Source organism: Aedes albopictus, chromosome 3, assembly GCF_035046485.1.
Source record: "Aedes albopictus strain Foshan chromosome 3, AalbF5, whole genome shotgun sequence".
Taxonomy (NCBI): Eukaryota; Metazoa; Arthropoda; class Insecta; order Diptera; family Culicidae; genus Aedes; species Aedes albopictus.
Genome location: NC_085138.1, coordinates 244,794,167 through 244,810,229, shown reverse-complemented (window position 1 = coordinate 244,810,229; position 16,063 = coordinate 244,794,167). Strand labels below are relative to the sequence as shown.

The window sequence follows — 16,063 nt, the reverse complement described above, 5'->3', positions numbered from 1 at the left end:
GAATAAATTTAACGTTGGATTTAAACACACGATGACAAACTATGAAATGTGATTTGGTAAAACGAAATATTTGGCATAAATCGTTAGTTTAGATGTTAATCGACCAATTTACACTTTGATTGCTGTAAAACATAATTTCCATACTTGATGGTTTGCAGTAAAAAGCCCAAAATTACATATTTTGCCCTATAAATTGAGGTATAGCTCAAAATCCTGACGTGCTGGAGCAAATCTGAGCCCGGATTCGGATTCAGCGACTCAAAAACTGTCAGAGACACATAAGTTTGCTTTTGAGACAGATCAAAATTTAATTTTTGTTTCGCTGTGGTATGTGCTCTCTCTCTTCCGGAATCCTTCTTATTGGAAACTGATATTACACAGAGGAATAACAAAAAAGAAAATGAAAATAAAAGTTCAAAACAAAAATCAGATGTAATTTAGGAACATATATTCGATGTAATGTACCAAAAACCTATCAGCATGATTTTAGTAAATATCACGAAACCGTTCCCACTCTTTCGTTACGTCCCTTTTACTACGACCAGGCTTGTTCGCACTGAGCGTATGAAAATTATGCTCTATTGATTTACACCACCGAAATCATAGTATTTAAAAAAATCTTCCTATCTTAACTGATAGAAGGATATTGAAATAATTTTAATGTCTTTTCGAACTGTCAAAAAACCGCAACGCAGTACCACACTGAGCACACGGAGAGAATTTTACTCGGGTGAATTTTAACGCTCCGTGCGGAACTGCGTTGAGGTTTTTTGACAGTTCGAAAAGACATTTAAATTATTTCAACATCCTTCTATCAGTTAAGATAGGAAGATTGCATGAATACGATAATTTTGGTGGTGTAAATCAAAAGAGCATAAATTTCATCCGCTCAGTACGGGCATGCTTGGCCATGACCATTGCAAAAGTAAATTATATCTGCAAATACCGCATAATGAAAAACTTCCCCATTTTAGGGGTTCAACAAACAGTTTTACTATTCAAACTAAACTCTTCTTCCTCATAGAAATTGCTGAATAAATGTTTACTAGAATTTTCGAATTTAGTCTCACAAAACTTTTCAAAATCTTACAATGAGATGAACCTCTCTAGTAAATAAATCTCTTTGGTAGTCCGTACCACAATATTCAATTCTGTAGATAGAAATCGGTTTTAATCACTATATTGATGCCGTGATTAATGAAATAGAACGAAAGGAGAGATAATAATTAGAGAATATCCCATTATAGATAAGTCACCGATAGATTTGTAGGAAATCATGGCTTGAAGCTATACGAAAAATATTACCTGGAAGTATTTTTTGATCTTAATTTCCAAAAAAAAAAACAACCCTTACGGAAAATACAATACAAATACAAATACTATTATCGTTTTATTTATTTATTTTTCTACAAAAAGGACCACCCTTATGCAAAATAAGTGAAGCCCCAAAAAAAAAATCAAAATTTAAAAAAAAAGAAAATAAAAGATTTCATGAATAATTGAGGATACGCCCGGGAGGGACAGGAGAAGCAGAAATTCGCAATGGTTGTTACGCCCTTTCCACATGTTGGTCTAGGAATATCCCAACAAAGTGTTACATGCCAATAAAGCATCATGGTTTTAAACTATACAAAAATATGACTGGTAAATTTTCTGGGAATATTTTTTGTTCTTAATTTCCATCTCAAAGAACCACCCTAATGAAAAAATAAATGATCCACCCTAATGAAATATTATATATATTCAACATTGAAAATGACTTACAGGTATATAAGAGATTTTTTAATACTATTATCTTATTTTTTTAATTTTTCTACCAAAAAAGGACCACCCTAATGCAAAATAAGTGAACCACCCTAACGGTATATGATGTATAATATGCTAGCAGTTGCCAACGATGATATAAGACATGTTCCAGCACTATTGCTATGAATATTTCAGCAACTAAATTCAAATCCTCCATTTCAAATTCATTTCACTCTCCCAACTCAAAAATTTTCTAAGTCCAAAAAGTCATTTTTTTTCCAAAAAAAATTTTTTGAGATAACACCAGATCTCAACGTTTTATGCACTTTTAAGGCATTTGGCATCAAAAAAAATTTTTCGATTTCGAAATTTTCATGTATCCCTACCTTGGGATATTTTTCGTGTTTCAAAACAGCCAAACTTTGACCGCTTTGGGCCACCCTTTAACGAAGTCCGATTGAGCTGAAATTTTGCATGGGGACTTTTTTTGAGGAGACGAAACTTTTGAACACTACCCGTTTTTGAAATTCGATGGTAAAATTTTTCCCATACATTCCATTGGCACCCTAATGTATATACAAGTATTATAAGATTCAACTGATACTCTATGACTACCAAAACGCACTATACTAAGTTTGGAATGTACCCGATGCTTGATTACAAATATACACACTTCGAAAAAATCTTGTAATTTTGTGTCATATAAGTGCGACATATAAAAGCAACACATTTGACGCAAAATTGTGTGCGATCTTATTTTTACAGGAAACGGAAAATGTTTGACTCATGTAATTTTACCGCAACAGCTCAGCGCGTCGGCTGCTTGTATGATTCAGAACTGTGCTATTTATAGCACCGAATATTGAAACAAAAAAAAAATACAAAAAGTTCCATTCGGGAATCGAACTTCGATCCTCGGAGTGTCAGTTTTCGATCTTGCTCTCTCGTCTGACTCACCACGTTGAAGAGATGGCCGTCGAAGATGAACAACTTCTACCATAAACAAACTTGCCAGTCCGGCTGTCGCGTCGTCACTGCTGGCGTGTATGTATGTACATACTGAGACAGCCGTCATCGCAGCCAAGCAGACAAAGCCGCCTTCTGATTGACTGAGCGTGGCTGTTTTCGTTTACCACTGCATCGGCTGATGGCAACGGATTGTCATTTCCAGGTTTGTGGCTCAACTCGGTGTTAAATTTATGAGCGGTTTTCATGCTGTTTCACCTTCGTAATAAACAAATTTCCAATCGACTGCAGTCTTCATCTGATTTTGTAAGGTGCTGTTTGACAGTTCAACATCAGTAATCATTGTGTTTCTGTAACATAACGCGTAAATTTACAGCATAGAGAACTAAATTATCAGTTCTGTGATTTAAAATTATGGCTGGAAGAGCTCAAACAGTATAAACTTAATACGTACGTCACAAAAAGTGTAAAAATGTGGCACATTTATGTTTATGTCAAAGCTTTTTCAGGCAGTTGAATCAATTGTGTCACTATTAAAATTGAGATTTTTTTAGTGTGTAGATATAAAGGCCTTAACCCCAGAATAATTTTGATGGTCTAAGGAATCGTCATTGACGTGGAATCAAACTCGCATAATCTTATTGACAAGTATGGATCTAAAAATTGGTTCTGACAGGCAAACATTAGTTTAGTATCCTATTACAGATAAAGGCCTTACAATCAAAACTCCAGAGCGTTTTATGTTGCCTAGAACATCGCCAGGTCATAACTACCATCATTTCATGTTTTAAAACATTCAAAGATATGTAATAAATGAAGAGATCGAAAAAGTAAGCAACATTATTTGTATTCAGTAGATTAGGTGCACAACTTCTGGACGTTTTGGAAAACTTGGAGATCAATGTTACAGCTGTAAAAGGACATAAATCATTTATACCTAACAGCAACAACTCAAACAAGGAGTTTTGTGCAATTTTCATTAAATGTATCACATTCACATAGAAATATAACTCGAAATCGAGGGAAAATTGAGAGGTGTACACTACATTTCCAGCTATATCTCCAAAATGTTCTATCGTAACACAAACTCGATATTTGCATATGATAGCACAACTATTGCCCTTGATAAAAACATTTTGATTTTGAAAATCCACCCATGAAGTCAAAAGGTAGGAGTAAAAGTATGCAAACAATAAGTTACGCATGATATTTTTCAACATATTTACACTGCCATGCCTCAAAAGAGTGCACTTCAGTGGAAACAGTAGTTTTCAGAAAGACTGAAACGTTTGAATTTTCCATGCCTTCTCGATAAATGCGTAATACTTAAACTATCGAATGGACCAAAGTTGCAACTAACTGAAATATTCAAAAAAAAAAAAAAAAACTGTATGACACCAGGAATTTCATATTTTCTGGAAATCCATCGCTTTTTAAAATTTACCCAGCAGTTATACGCTGGATTGACGTGTTGATTTTCGTTTCTCGCGATAATTTTTTCGTTGGTTTGGTTTGCATGGTGATCCGGTTTGTGCTACGCCACCCAGATAATGTCTTTAATAATATATTTGGAAATGCGTTTTGGATTTTTTTTTTCACATATTTGTTCGAAATTTTTTTGCCTCGATTTCTTTGGAATTTCTTTGGGAGTTTCTTCATCAATACCTTTCGAAATTCTGTCGGCAATTTCTTCGAGGAATCTCTTGGATGTTCTTTCACCAAAGTAGCAACTGATAATTGTACAGTCATCTATGCTCAGGCTCAAGGAATCTTTCGGCATTTCTCTTGAAAATTCCTTACAAAAGAAATTAACGAAAATCATTGTGAATCCCTGTGCAATTACTACACAGTTGATTCTGATTGCCGAGATACCAACAATATTTGAAACTTTTGAAAATCTACACAGCCTGGTTATCAGCAAACAACTATTTTGCCGAGATGTGTTAATCAAACGTAACTTTTTGCTGAGATATCAGCGGATAATTTTGCCGAACAAAGGGCTGAACCCGATGTTAACCCGTAAATCTGTTATTGATTTTTTTTTATTAAATAACGCAAAATAACGCAAAAAGCAATATTTTCAAAACCGGTTTTCATACGCTTTTAGAGTATGGATCACGGTATCGTCTACCCCCGTTGGATTGACCGCATCTAATTTGAACACTTTTTTATTTGACCCCCGCTAATCTGCTCATGGAGGAGAAGAACGCAGCGAGGGCGCTAATGCTGCAGCAAGGGACTCGACAGAACGTGGAATGTTACAAACAGAAGCGGAAACAGCAGACCCGCCTCTTTCGGGAGAAAAACCGCCGCCTGGAAGAAGCGGAGTGTGAAGAAATGGAACTACTGTGCCGTTCCCAAGAAACACGGAAATTCTATCAGAAGCTCAACGCATCCCGCAACGGCTTCGTGCCGCGAGCCGAAATATGCAGGGATAAAGACGGAGGCCTTTTGACGGACGGACGTGAGGTGATCGAAAGGCGGAAGCAGCACTTCGATCATCACCTGAACGGCGTGGAGAACGTAGTCACGGGAGCCCACGGCAACGGAAGAAACGACGACGCCAGTGCATCGGAGGACGGAAATGAACCAACTCCCACGGTGAGGGAAGTTAAGGATGCCATGCACCAGCTCAAAACCAACAAAGCAGCTGGTAAGGATGGTATCGCAGTTGAACTCATCAAGATGGGCCCAGAAAAGTTGGCCACCTGTCTGCATCGGCTGATAGTCAGGATCTGGGAAACCGAACAGCTACCGGAGGAGTGGAAGGAAGAGGTAATCTGCCCCATTCACAAGAAAGGCGACCATTTGGAATGTGAGAACTTCAGGGCGATCACTATTTTGAATGCTGCCTACAAAGTGCTATCCCAGATCATCGTCCGTCGTCTGTCACCTAAAACAAATGAGTTCGTGGGAAGTTATCAAGCCGGCTCCATCGACGGCCGGTCGACAACGGACCAGATCTTTACCGTACGGCAAATCCTCCAGAAATGCCGTGATTACCAGGACCCAACGAACCACCTGTTCATCGACTTCAAAGCGGCATACGACAGTATCGACCGCGCAGAGCTATGGAGAATCATGGACGAAAACGGCTTTCCTGGGAAGCTGACTAGACTGATTAAAGCAACGATGGACGGTGTGGAAAACTGCGTAAGGGTTTCGGGTGAACTATCCAGTTCATTCGAATCTCGCCGGGGACTGCGACATGGTGACGGACTCTCATGCCTACTCTTCAACATCGCTCTGGAAGGTGTGATGCGACGAGCCGGGCTCAACAGCCGGGGAACGATTTTCACAAAATCCGCTCAATTTGTGTGCTTTGCGGACGACATGGACATTATCGTTAGAACATTTGATACGGTGGCAGAGCTGTACACCCGCCTGAAACGCGAAGCAGCAAAGGTCGGACTGGTGGCGAATGCCTCAAAAACAAAGTACATGCTGGTAGGCGGAACTAAACACGACCGGATCCGTCTGGGTAGTAATGATACGATAGACGGGGATACTTTCGAGGTGGTGGAGGAATTTGTCTACCTCGGATCCTTACTGACGGCTGACAACAACGTGAGCCGTGAAATTCGGAGGCGCATCATCAGCGGAAGTCTGACCTACTACGGACTCCAAAAGAAACTGCGGTCGAAAAAGATTCACCCATGCACCAAATGCACTATGTACAAAACGCTAATAAGACCGGTGGTCCTCTACGGGCACGATACATGGACCATGCTCGAAGAGGACCTGCAAGCACTCGGAGTTTTTGAGCGACGCGTGCTAAGGACGATCTTCGGCGGTGCACGCATACCAGGAACCTAAATATTATCGAACTTGCATGAACCTACAATCTTTTTCCATAGGGTTTTAGCTTATGGTCTCACCTTTTAGAAAAGCCTTTGTTCAAAATATTCTATCGGTAAAAATTGAAATAAGTCAAGTTTGAAGATTTTATATCAAATGAGGTATATTCAGAGCATAATTTTGTTGATCATCCCGAACTGCAAACAACAAGGCATCGTGCGTGAAATGTCACATACCCGATGGTCTCTTCTTAGTTTTATAAACATTATATTCACTTGTCATTTCTCCGGCATCTGTGTTATATGATCAGCCCAAGGGGGTTTGCCGTGGTTAATTAGTTCATTTTTTCTTTATTTTGCGGGCTTCGTGGACATGCGGTTAGTGGACTTAAACGTTTAGGTGTATATGTAGTAAGTCATGGAGTAAGACTCTGAAAAAACTTTTCGTGAAACGAAAAATTCCTAACTAGCTTCTGTGTGTTGTCTGTTATATGGTGGTTATATGGTGGTATTCAGTCTGTTCAGCGTCTGGCAGAAGACGGTGTAAAATGCCAAAAAAAAAGAGTTTAGGTTCATGCAAGTTTGATAATACTTAGGTTCCTGGCATGCGTTTCTTTACGTTTCTGCAATGTTTCTTGTCATCTTCAAAGGAAAAATCTTTGTTCGTTCTGTGTCTGTTGAACTAATCAAATGATGTATTGAAAGAGTTTGTTGACTGCTTAGCCCAGAAATTCAACATTCAGTACATCCAAAAAGTCGAACACTTAAACTGCCAGTTATACGATACGTTTATCAAAGCCTCCTCCAGAATCGCAATGTTAAGTACTTGGCGATTTACAATTCCGGATTTCGGCTTAGGCAGTCTTTGGTTTTAGCGTTGATTGTTTCTTATCTTCGCCGACGTTTCGGTCCTCGGATCGAATCTTCTTCAGGGATCGATACTAATCAACTGATCAATTTATAAAAACTTTTTAAAAAATTTTACTTTACCACCACAGCATGTTGAAACCCCATATTGGGAATTCATATCTTGATTCTATTTCGCACCATGATCATATATTACACCATCATTGTAGTGACCTAACACACCTTCATTTTGTTCGGCGTCCTTCACTAGTACGAGTACGTCTGATGCAGCCCGCGCCAGCTCTCAGATACATGAGCTTCCTCTCTCCTCTTCTTGGCGTAACGCAGTGAAATTTTCATAGAGCAACTTCAACTTTTTACTAAAATTCGGGTTTTTGAAAATAATATGTTTAAAAAAGACTTTTCGAACGATCGATTGCTCCTCATCAATTTCATCCAAGTTAAAGGATGATAAGGATGACGTCACAAGTTGAAGTTGAAGTTTACATCGCTAAATAGCGTGCCTCGTCTTCTGGTATACTGTGTGCCTCACCACACACACATTGCTGCCCTCGTTAATGCTTCTTAGTTGTTTTCCACCCAATTGTTAGCAGGACGATGGCATAACTTAAGCTAACCACGTAAATAAAGTCTGATGGAAAAAGCTGCGATATTGCGGTAGGGGCAAAGAAGATGGCTGGTGTGGAAATCGTACCGGTGAATGTTCATGTTACTTAAAATATTAAATAAATATGGCAATTCACACCGTCTTCAGCCAGACGCTGAGCAGACTGAATATTACTATCATCATATAACCGACAACACACAGAAGCTAGTTAGGAATTTTTTGTTTCACGAAGAGTTTTTTTCCGAGTCACACTCCATGACTTACTACATATACACCTAAACGTTTACCACCACTAACCGCATGACCACGAAGCCCACAAAATAGAAAAAATGAACTAATTAACCACGGCAGACCCCCTTGGGCTGATCATATAACACAGATACCGGAGAAATGACAAGTGAATATAATGTTTATAAAACTATAAAGAGACCATCGGGTATGTGACAGGTCACGCACGATGCCTTGTTGTTTGCAGTTCGGGATGATCAACAAAATTATGCTCTGAATATACCTCATTTGATATAAAATCTTCAAACTTGATTTATTTCAATTTTTACCGATAGAATATTTTGAACAAAGGCTTTTCTAAAAGGTGAGACCATAAGCTAAAACCCTATGGAAAAAGATTTTAGGTTCATGCAAGTTCGATAATATTTAGGTTCCTGGTATGCGTGCGGTGTGCAGGAGAACGGTGTGTGGCGGAGAAGGATGAACCACGAGCTCGCTGCACTTTACGGCGAACCCAGCATCCAGAAGGCAAGGATGGGAACACTCACTTGCGAAGAGTTACATTCACTTGTTGTTTTCTCTGCTCAGAAGCTTGCAATCAAGAAACGATGTATGGACATTTGCATTGTGGTTTTGTCTAAAAGTTTGCCGAATAGTGTAGGGGTCGCACACGCATACTGAAGTCGTGAGGGAGCTGCGAAGGCAACTCTCCACGAGGTGAATGTAAATTACACTCACCTCGTGGAGAATCGCTTTTACAGCTCTGTCACGGCTTTAGTATGCGTGTGCGACCCTTACTCTATTCGACAAACTTTTAGACAAAACCACAAAGCAAAAGTCGTTCATACATTATTTCTTGATTAGAAGCTTCTGAGCTGAGAAAACAGCAAGTGAGTGTAACTTTTTGCAAGTGAGTGTTCCCATCCCTGTCCAGAAGGTGGCCAAAGCCGGAAGGATACGGTGGGCAGGGCATGTTGCAAGAATGCCGGACAACAACCCTGCAAAGCTGGTGTTTGCAACTGATCCGGTTGGGAGCATTGGGCGCGACCGAGGATGGAGAGCGGCAGCCACAAACCGAGTATTGTGGCGTACTATTGTTGATTATGTCTTGTCTCAATGATGTTGAACAAATAAATGTATGTAAATGTATGTAATCTGCTCATCGTTCAAACTAAACATGGTTCAAACGTCATTCTGCTCAGAACACAAACACAAAACCAAACAAAACAGCAAAAAAGTTTGCCATCAGTGTGTTTTTTGATGCCCACAAAGTTACTAGAAGTTCAAATCAAAAATGAATCCTGTTATGAGGTACAGGTCGTTCCAACAAACGGGGGTACACGCTATATTGTTTTATAACTACATATAAGTTTAAAATTCGTTATTTTCAGTATCCTTTCATCTATTGAAAGCTGCTTCAGTGCTGAGATCTTTATAAGTTGATGATCGGACAAAAATAAAAATGCTTGCAAGGACTTGGCCAGGTGTGTGGAGTTGAGTGGGTCTATGACATCCCCATACTAATTTTTCAAATTATTTTTGTTATTTTATCTCTTATTCTTAATTCACTGAGTAAGGGGACATCCATTTAGTACGTCACGCTAAAAATGGGAATTTTCAACCCCCCCTCCCCCCTTCGTACGGGTTTTTCCTATATTTAATACATTGCTTGTCACACTTTCCAAAACCCCCCTCCCCCCTCTAAGCGTGACGTACTTAATGGATGCCCCCTAAGACATTTTTCTGATATTGTTCTGATTTGTTCTTCTTACTCTGGATGGATCCTGGTACAGTCCTGATGGTTTTCCGGAAGGCATCCCTGTAGGAATTTTAGAAGAAGTTGCTGGAGCAATGAATTTATGAAGCAACAAATGAAAAAGCTTTTGGAGAAATCCTGGAAGAAATCTCTGGTAAAAAAAACCTGGAAGGATACCGGAAGAAACTCCTGATGTAATCTGAAAAGAAAATTCATAAGGAATAGCAGAAATAACGATGAAATGAACCCGTAAGGCAATACCTGGGGAAATCCAAAAGAAACTTCTGAATGAATCTCAGAAAGCATTCCTTAAGAAATCCCAGAAGAGTTTCTGGAGTATACCAACACATTTTGAATTCGATCAACCCTAATCTAACCAACCATGAAAAGCTGAAGAAAAAGTGTTCTTAACAACTTCGGGATGCAGTGCCCTATATGCAGACTATTGTATTACTCTTTACTATAGCTATACTAGTTGGCTGGTATATATGAAATTTACGGAAAATCGGAAATTCCGAAAACATACACAGCTATTCACGTTCGGTAATTTATACCGCAATCTCAACCGCCGAGCGTTCGGTAATGGTTTTTTAACGGAATTTTGTAAAAAAAATACCAAATTTCGGTAAAATGTAATCGTTTATCTGTCAAACTCTAACGAATTTCAATAAAAGTTGCTACTTAACGGTCGAAATTTCGGTAAAACATTACCGAAGTCGATGATTTTTTTTTAACTGTGCACAGTGGTTCCGCCATAGGTCATTAATCTAAAAATTTGACCTCAATGAAACTGTGATATCATTGCGGAAACATCAAGTTTAATGCTTCAATAACTAGGGACAATCATTGCTTTTATCAAATGTATGCCAAAACTTTTCCGCAGAACTCATGAAAGTAGATGTTCTTGAGTAGATATTTTATTTGAATTTTTCTAATTTAGCTACCAAATCCCAAATATTGAGTTGATTTGACATATCAAAATGCAAACATGTCACACTGAAGGGCTTTGGCCATTATCCACACTCATAAGCCTCTCCAACGGCAAGGGGTGTGCACTACTTCGCTTGTCGGTTTTTATTTCCAATTGTAGATATTTTCGAATTTTCAAAAGTTTATATGATAATAATGCACATTTTTTTTCGGAGCGGCAATAATCATTAAAAATAGTTGTCTTTCGGAGGAAACCACACACTCAGCGAATTAAACTACAGTAATGCATCAAAATACCTTATGAAAATTAATCTTTAACTGTAAAGTATGAATGCCAAAAGAATACCTTATGAAAATTGAACATGCTAATTATGACCTAATTACATAAGATAAACGTATGGAAAGAGCAAAAAGAATCGGTAAACAATGCAGACTGGGATCGATCCATGAACGTCGAGATCACTGAGCTCGTGCCCATCCCACGCGGCTATCGACGCTTGAGAATATTGTGTTGCTAAATGTGTACAAGAGCCAAACTGTGAGTCGATTCTGCGTCATAAACCGACCTAATGAAATACATTCTAGCCGTTGTGATTTGTTTGAAGGACATTTCATAAGTTAAACCTAATGATTATCTTAGGTTTATTTGCCTGAGTGCAAAGAGGGGGTAAGGGTAGACGATAGTGGTCTATTAGTTTTGGAGCTTCTTCAGACATTATTTTTGGGAGTTCATCTAGGGTTTGTTTCAGGCGTTTCTAATAGAATTCCTCTTGGAGTTGGATATAGTAATCCTAGGATATTTCACTGAAATTATACTATCATTCCGTTTTTATTTTGCTGTATTTCATATACCCTAGAAACCCTTCCAAACTTTTCTAAACCATTTGTTCAATAAATTCCTCTGATTCTTTATTCAAAAAACAAATCTCGCAGCAATTCTTCCGAGATCTGCTCCAAAACATCTACTGTCAATTCCATAAACAGTTCTTCTAGTCGTTACTTTTAAGATTCCTGTAGGGGTTCTTCTACGTATCTTCGAGGTATCTTCCAGTATCAGAGTCTCTAAGGGTTTCTTAAAAATTGGTAACAGAAATTTCTCTGGGAAATTCTATTTGGAAATGCTGAAACATGACTAGTGCAGATCTATCAGAGCTTTTTTTTTTGGTATTTTAATTATTATTATTTTTGCATTACCTAGGTACACTGAAGACTTTTGGTATTGTTGTTTTCCCATCTCCCATCTATTCAAAGTGACGAATGATTGAACCATCACACACGCATAATGCTCCCTCGGCTCGCATGACTGCATTCAGCTAAACCGCATTACTCGCACCCTCCCACCGAAGACAAAGCCAGCTCAAATAGTAATGAATGAAGTTATCGAAAGCATCAATCCTAATTGGTTTATCGCTTTCCTGCTGGCCACTGAAATAACCATAAATCATACACAGTCAGTTCGCACATACACCCATTTCTGCAGAAGAACAGCCCGGCTCCATCGAGAATCTCCGCTCGTCCGACTGTCCGTCCATTCATCCACTTGCGAAGGGAAAGTCAGTTGTTAAAGTTTTCCCTTTATCGTCACAGAGCCTGCGGCCGTTGTTGTTGATGGCACTAATGATAATGCACATCAGGGTTGTACTGAAAGGGTGTGGGCCCGTGCAAGATGAATGCAGCTGTGTATGTATGATGAAGAGGAGAGTAGCAGTAAGCATTGATCCCAGAGCCAGATTCAGACGGAAACAAAGTGATTTTCCATAACGATAATTGGATAGTGTTAATGAAGATCTACTGTTATGTCTTCTAGGGTGAGAGGGGTCGGTCGGGTTATAGAAACTGAGCTGCATGAGCTGGGGAAGTATGGGGAGGAAGAGCCTCCTGAAAATGAATAGTATAAAATTTGCTATTGCTATTAGAATTGTTATTCTTATTTTGGAAATTTTGTGTGACTCACTTCACCCAAAATGATCTGAACTAGGGTCTTGTACCATTTGGGCAGGTGTACCTATTTTGGGCACTTGCAGCTATAACTAAGTCAACTTCAAACCGATTGATTTGAATTTTTGTACAGCGTTAGATGCTGTACGTGCCTAACTCTATACAAAAGTTCAAGTCAATCGGTTTGAAGTTGACTTAGTTATAGCTGCAAGTGCCCAAAATAGGTACACCTGCCCAAATGGTACAAGACCCTATTCAAAATATTTCGACAAGGCGAAGTTAATGTATCAAATCCGAGTAGCACGTGGAAAATGTTTAGAATGCTACTCTAGCCACTAGTGCCAAGAATGGGGTCTGAGTGTAGAATTAGCTTAAGTTAAAATACACATAAATAAAAACAAAAAAAAAGAATGGAATTAAGAAATTGTCATACATGAATGCTACTTACCTGAATTGTGGTTGTACTTCTTACTCAAAAAACGGTAATCCGGTGAAGGGAGATACCAGAAAATGTAGAAGTTCGAATTGCTCGCCCAACCATAGGTCAAACTTTTTGGGTTGCTGTATCCCTAAAAAAGTTGTTAAATCTCGAGCCTGACAGATGAACACCCAGATTGAAGTTGATGAGTGTAATACATGAATGAGAAAAATAAACTTTTTTTCAATGAGTATTGAACCCGGCCGTTTTACACCAATACACGGAAACCGATTCCCCCCTGAGGACAGGATTTGGTTCGTTCGCATCCGATTTGCGTTCGTCACCGTTGGAATGCACGGAATGATTTGGCACAAAAAAAGTGCATTTTTTGCGCTCCTGTCTGCAGCTCAGTGAACGATTGCACACGTTCATTGCCCTCATCATGCGGCCACGGTACGAGTGTCGAAAGATTGGAAAGCGGAAAGCGTCACCATCCAATAGCGCTAATTTTCGATTCAATTCGATTAATTTGCAATGAATAATCGATGATTTTGCATTTGAATTGTCCGTTTCTTGTGTCGGCAGCAGCAACGATGCGAAACTGAACAGTCACGTTCCATATCGGATGGACGTGGGTGGAGGAGAATCCGTCGTCGCACGCGTAGAACGCATCATGATGGTCCGGCAAAAGTGTACCGACGCGTGCCACGAATCGACAACAAAATCTCAATTTTCGATAATTAATTTTTATCTGCCCCTGACAGGTGAATGTGAATGTCAATAACAGTGTGGCTGCGTTGCCCGAGGTGACTGCCATGGGACTGTGGGAAGGAGAGGGAGTCATATGGTGCGAATCTCAAATTAATTATTAATTATAATCGAATGTAATTATCGCATGATTTGGAGTTTTCGGTACAGATCGGAAGAAAATTGCTACCAACTAACGAACTGAGATTCCTACTGTGACAAAGATTGAAAACAGTTAAGGAAACATTATAATCGAAGAAAGAAATCGATTATCGCAGATAATGAGACCCATTTGCCACTAATGATAGCGCAATGGCTTGATACACAAGCAACGAGAAGCATTTTCAGGCGATTACTCTTCGATGCACCACATCCAATCCGGGGATGATCCGATGCGGTTGGAGGAAGCCATCAGCTACAGGAATTGATGTGCTCTCGGGCTAAGTGAAATGCCAGCTGGAAGACATCGGTCGGTTGGTCGGTCGGATGAGAGCATGGTTCATTCGAGCGAGCTCATCTCACCAGGAAGTCAATCGCCGGGCGCCACTCGGTGCCGCTGCAGATGTGTCCGGGGAACTGATTGGAAAAGTCGGATAATGTTATCTTTTAATTGACACTAGCTCGTTGGGAAAGAGAAGGAGAAAAGAAATGTTTACGAAAGCATGGCTCTGGTAATCTTTTGTGACTTGGAGATGGTGGTGAAAGACGAATGGAGTGTAGCTATAACATTTGCAATCGGATCGGATACTTGCCATTTCTTTTGCAGATCTATTCGATTCTTTAGTAGAAAACAAAGCAACGAAAAGAAGCACCATTATGAGGTCTTTATTTGGAATCTGAATTCCAATAGTGTCAATGCAGAAGATTCGCTTTGACAAAGCTCCGACCTGCTATTTAGCAAAATATTGCTGTGTGCGTGAAGCGTTGCTAGCGAAATATAAGAAATAAAGTTTGAAATGCTTCTAAAAAATAACGATAATTTTAAGTAAAATTTTATATAATGTAGTTGATTGGAATTTAAAAAAAACACTACATAATAAGCACTAAATCTAGAACGCAATATTGAAATCGAAAAAATATGTCAATCATGTAGCTTATCAATATTCTAACCTTATATATTGATATAAATTTCAATAAAATTTATAGTAAATTTTTAAGAAGAATTTTAGGTCAAATTTCCTATACTCCGCCAGCAACACTTCACGCTCACGGCAAACTTTTGCTGGATGGCAGGCCGGAGCTCTGTCAAAGCGAACGACAAACTGGTAACCCTTCTTCTTCTTCTTCTTCTTCTTCTTCTTCTTCTTCTTCTTCTTCTTCTTCTTCTTCTTCTTCTTCTTCTTCTTCTTCTTCTTCTTCTTCTTCTTCTTCTTCTTCTTCTTCTTCTTCTTCTTCTTCTTCTTCTTCTTCTTCTTCTTCTTCTTCTTCTTCTTCTTCTTCTTCGTATTCTTCTTCTTCTTCTTCTTCTTATTCTTCTTATTCTTCTTCTTCTTCTTCTTCTTATTCTTCTTATTCTTCTTATTCTTCTTATTCTTCTTATTCTTCTTATTCTTCTTCTTTTTCTCCTTTTTCTTCTTCTTATTCTTATTCTTCTTCTTTTTCTTCTTTTTCTTCTTTTTCTTCTTCTTCTTCTTCTTCTTCTTCTTCTTCTTTTTCTTCTTTTTCTTCTTCTTCTTCTTTATGGCTCGCATTGAAACTTGGCATGCCTCTCTTCAACTTAGTATTCTTAGAGCACTTCTACAGTTATTAATTGAATGGCTTCTTTGCCTGCCATTGCATGAATTTGTACATTGTGTGGCAAGTACAATGATACAATATTATGCCCAAGGAGTCGAGAAAATTTTCCCAACCGGAACGGCAATCGAACCCACCGTCTTCGGATTGGCGATCCATAGCCTTAACCACTAGGCTAAGTGGAGACCCCTATCCATCAGCTGTGCAAGCAGTTCGCATCGCATTTTTCTCTGGGTTTCCTCGAATTGCTCCTTCCAAGATTACATTTTTGCAGGAATTGATGGTGGAGATCCCAGAAAAAAATGCTCCGAATACAATCCAAAAGAAGT

General features: G+C 39.0%; 1 protein-coding gene across 3 annotated transcripts in view; it reads right to left on the bottom strand.

The window, feature by feature from the left end:
• The window catches only part of LOC115264680 (uncharacterized), a 383,594-nt gene that overhangs the window by 101,720 nt on the left and 265,811 nt on the right, over positions 1 to 16,063 (bottom strand). The window lies entirely within an intron of this gene.